The sequence below is a fragment of the Antechinus flavipes genome, chromosome 2 (assembly GCF_016432865.1).
Source record: "Antechinus flavipes isolate AdamAnt ecotype Samford, QLD, Australia chromosome 2, AdamAnt_v2, whole genome shotgun sequence".
NCBI classification, from domain to species: Eukaryota; Metazoa; Chordata; class Mammalia; order Dasyuromorphia; family Dasyuridae; genus Antechinus; species Antechinus flavipes.
The window spans coordinates 478,542,492-478,547,491 of record NC_067399.1 but is presented as its reverse complement, the minus strand read 5'-3'; positions in this window follow the sequence as shown (position 1 = coordinate 478,547,491).

The window sequence follows — 5,000 nt, the reverse complement described above, 5'->3', positions numbered from 1 at the left end:
CTCCTTTAAGCCTCTGCTCACCTTCATCTTCATAGTTGAGATTTTCTCCCACAGCATCTTCACCTGTTGAGATGCTACCCACCTTTCAAGTCCCACTTCTGATGTTATATCTTTGGAAAGAAGATTTAGCAGAGATGTAGTTGTCTTCAAGCTCTTCAAAGGTTCTCAGGTAGGAAAGAGATCAGGTTAGTTCTGCTTGGTCTTCGAAGGAGGAACTAGGCTCAGTGGGAAGCAGTTGTAGGGATGCCAATTTTGGCTCAATGTAAGAGCAAGCTTGCAGACAATCAGTAGGATCCCAAAATGGAATAGCCCTTCTTGGGAGGTCTCCTGACAGAGGCTGGATGACCACGTGACAAGGACTCTGTACAGGGAGCTCTTGATTTGAATTAGATGGATTCAGGTCTCTGCTAATTCTGAGATTCTGTGAAGTTTCCCCCAAATCCCCAGCCTGAAGTCATCTTTCCCTCTTCTGGATTCCTATGGCACTTTGTATATCTCGTTTGTACTTATCACAGTCTGCCAAGTATTATGGTTGTGTCACAACCGATTTCCTCATCTTGGCTGTCAATTTAGTGAGGACAGGGACACGGGGTCTTGTACATCTTTGGTTTTAAGTCAATGTTTGTTGAATGAGTGAATGCCACTAATTTGCTTATTCATTACTTCCTATGTATTCAAAGAACTTGGATTACTAAAATATAATCTTTGAAAGGTAATAACCTTGAGAATATAGTCTAAGAAAATATATGTGTTCACATACCTACAAACACACACATTTAGAAAGTTTCCTGAGGTATTGAGACATTTAGTGATTTGCCTAGTGTAAAAGGTCAGTATGTATCAGAAGCAGAACTTGAATTGCAATTCTTCCTGATTAGAAAGCTGGCCCACTATTCAGGATGCCATGCTATCTGTCTAAGATTATAAATTGCTGAACATTTGCCAATCTATAATGATAGAGAGAATTCACTCACTGGGAGTTCTCTATGCTAATGAAATCACATCTGGTCAAAAACAAAAAAAATATAAATACACATACAGACATATCTTTGTGTGTGTGTGTGTGTGTGTGTGTGTGTGTGTGTGTGTGTGTATAGTACATATGTCTGTCTGTATTTACATCTATGTATATTTCTATGAATATATTTATATATGTGCCTATGTATATGTCTATGTGTGTTTGTGTGTGTATTGATATAAGTATTCTTGTGTAAACATCCATATTGATAAGCAGTATAGTATAGAGATATTGCTTTCAAAATGAGATAAAAAATCCCTGAGTTCAAATTCTGCTTCCTTCATTCCTGGCAGATTACTTGCCCCAGCTAGCTCTCTAAGATGCATAATAATTACTAGCTATTTTGGTAGATGGAGTTCCCTCATTAGGAGTTCCCTGCTTTGAAGAAATCCCAGGTCTGGACACCAATATATACACTCAAATATGCATATAAACTAACTGAAAATGCTGTAGTTAAGGAGGAATAATAACTCTAAAGATAATCATATCACATCAGATCAACTTTGATTTAGGAAGAGAGCTGCTGAACTTGTGACCAACTTATTTAAAAGTAAGGATTGTAGATTTCCCCCACTTTGTTTGTTACTCATAGTATGACTGTCTGTGAGATAGATATTGCCTTTAAATTCTCCTTACTTTGATTTTGCTACAAGGGGACCTAGAAAATGTTAGCTGCTGATTCTAGGTTGGTGATGGGGAGCCTATAGCAAGAAGGCCCAGAGAGTTTCTATTTACATGGTTCACCACTTCCGTACTTGGACAACTAACTCCTCAGATCCCTTCCCCTTCATTTCAGTACTTAGACTTTTAGACTTGCATTAATTCCGAGGCCAGAACATAAAAGAAGACTACCTGTGCTGGAGCTGGTTTTTTGAAATAAATTCCTTTTTGGGCCATTTCCTGACTGTCACCAACTTAATTTATATGATAAGGTGTATAAAGCATTTTGTAAACTTTAAAGAGCTATGTAAATGTTTGCTTATTGTAGAAAGAAAGTGAGGTTTTTCATTGTCTAAAATACCAAAGTGCCAAAACAAAGGGAATTTGCTGCTGACAGATGTACGTAATAAAGGCAAGAATTTGGGAAAGGTAGAGAGAGAATACTCTTTATTCTGGCTCAAAGGCATTGCCCTGATAAGCCAGAAGAACATTGGGACTTCTAATCATAAATCAAATAGTTGTCTGGAACATTTGTCTATGATCTCCAGTCATGCATAGAAGTACAAAGGAAAGATTTCTAATCTAGAGCTGAGATGATTATTGGGTAATCCTTAAGAAATGACACCTAGAAACTAATGGTAGGTAACAGCATTCTAAGGAGACTACTGTGCCCAGCAGGAAACTAGAGGAGGAATGTCCAGCTAAGACTACATATATATTTATGGGAAAGTTTACCCCAATTTTTTATATTTTTTTTTATTATAGCTTTTTATTGACAAAACATATACATGGGTAATTTTTCAACATTGACCCTTGCAAAAACTTGTTTTAGCTTTTCCCCTCCTTCCTTCCACTCCCTCCCCTAGATGACAGGTAGTCCCATATATGTTAAATATGTTAAAGAATTTGTTAAATACAATATATGTATAAATATTTATACAGTTGTCTTGCTACACAAGAAAAATCTGATTTAGAAAGAAGTGCATCCCAGTTTTATGGAGGGAAAATTCTATTGTGATTTTACTTATTAAAATACTATTGTATACTTTGCTCATCTGGCTTGTTAGAGGCAAAAAAAGTAACACCATTGGTGGGGGCTCATGAGCTATGATTTTTGAATGGATATAGCTCTCCATACAACATCTTGAACCTGGTATAGATATTATGGAGGCACCACATGTGAGAGGGGATGCTCCAGTTGTTATATGGTAATGATAATGATGATGATGGCAGATTAAAATAACTTCATTAGAACACATCGCATTTGTGAATAACAGACTTGACAACATCATCAAGAATTCATCTGGTCCAGACATCTGAGATAGCTAGATATTAACTCTCTTTTCAGAATGCTCATAGCATTGGTAGGAAGTTTATTTTATTACCTTACTATCCTAAACTTAAAGGAATCTTTCTGAGTTCTTAGATCCCCCTCACTGAAACTTAAGAGTAAACATAGATACAACATAAATGTTCACTGACCTTATCTAGACCATGAAAAATATCTTAACCAGGAAAATATTTCCTAATTTTTTTTCTCTATCTCTTTAAATCCAATTCCATCTTTAGATTCATCTCACTGCCGCTTCTGCCATGGAGTTTTCCCTATTTGAGTCCCTTAATGGTTCTTTTCTCAGAACTCTGAAAGTTATAAAGAGGGCCTTACAGCTTAGTATTTAATTTTGCATTATTCTTGAGCTATCTTACAAGTGTGAGTCTGGCCTTCCAATAAGATGGTAAGCTTCTTTGGGAGCTTATGTGTTCAAGGCACCATGTCTTCTTTTTTGTATCTCCTGTAGCAGAAAAATGGGCACACAGGAAGCATTCAATAATACTTACTAATTAATTGAAGGAATACTATCATTTGGATATTTTAGTAATTGATTCAACAAATGTGTGTGTCACAGCTCGATAGCCAATCAGAATCCCTTCACTGACTTACTAATATTCTCCAGGTCTTAGTAAACATACTTTTTCCTCCCAGGTTTCTCTACCCACAATATTATGAGCATTATGATCACAGATCTCAGTGCCCTGAGTTCTGGCTGGCCAACCTTCTGATGACTTTCAGAGGCTCTGAGCAGCTCATATCTTCAGCCTATCATTCCAACAAAACAAGAAAATACTTGAGTAACTTGCTTAAGATCACACAGTTTGTGTGAGAACTAGGTAAGACTAAAGCTGGACCATGATTCTTGACTCCACCCAAACCAAGACTTCCTTCTTTTTTTTTTTTTTTTTTCCATTTAAAAAACAGATAAGACTTGTGATTTTTGTCCCTGTCTAGGGAATTTCTCATTAGGAGCTTCCTCTATCGATGCAGATGAGTTATCTTCTCCACAACTCATTCACTTAGGGAGCTGCCTGGAGAACCGAGAGGTTAAGTTAGTTGCCCCGGAGCATCCAGTTCATGTCAGAAGAGGGACTTGACCCTAAATGATCCTGCTTCCAATATTAATTCACTTTCTGCTCTTCTCTATTCTCCCTCTCTAGTGTTCTTTCCAAGAGACCCTTCTGCCTCCACAAAATTAATGAGGATTAGAAGTATGGTTTACTACTTCTTATGTTCTTAATTGTTATGTACACAGTAGGCATCAAATGTTTGTTGGATTACATTGTACATTTAGTATCTTATCCTTAACGAGGAGTTTACAAAAATGTGGGAATTTTTTGTTCATCAAAATGTCATAGAAATCAATGGGAATTTATTTTAGGTGATTTTCTGTTGTGTATTATTCCATATACATGCATATGCCCTTCTGCTTTAATAAATTTGAATCCTGCATACAGGATTTTACATGACTGAATCAATAAATTTCTTACCCCACTTACAAACAGCCTGCTCATATCCCATAGCTGCTATTGGGGCATGCTCATTTGGAAGACATATTTCTTTCTGTTTCTATCACTTTAAAAATCATTCCCAATTCAGATTCTCTTAAAAACATCTTTTCTCCCCATCCCTGTAAAACACTCACATTAAAAACAGCGTGGTTGTCCTAGACCCAAACTGCCACTTCCTTCTTTTAAAATGCAATCATTACTCAAAATATTCACATTTCCAATTTAGGAATCATACTTTCCTCTCTTCTTCCATTACATATATTTCCTCTCCCTCACCCCTCTCCAACTGTCTATCCCACCTTAGTTCTACTTCCAGGTGATAAAGAGGGACTTTTTTTTTTTTTTTACCTGCTAGAATCTACCTAGAACTCCACCCACGATGATACTGAATTCAGAGCCAATCAAAAGAGTTCTTACTGTAGACCGGTTCCCTAGGTAACCAAAGCGTACAGACATTTGAGCTGCACTATAGAGACGG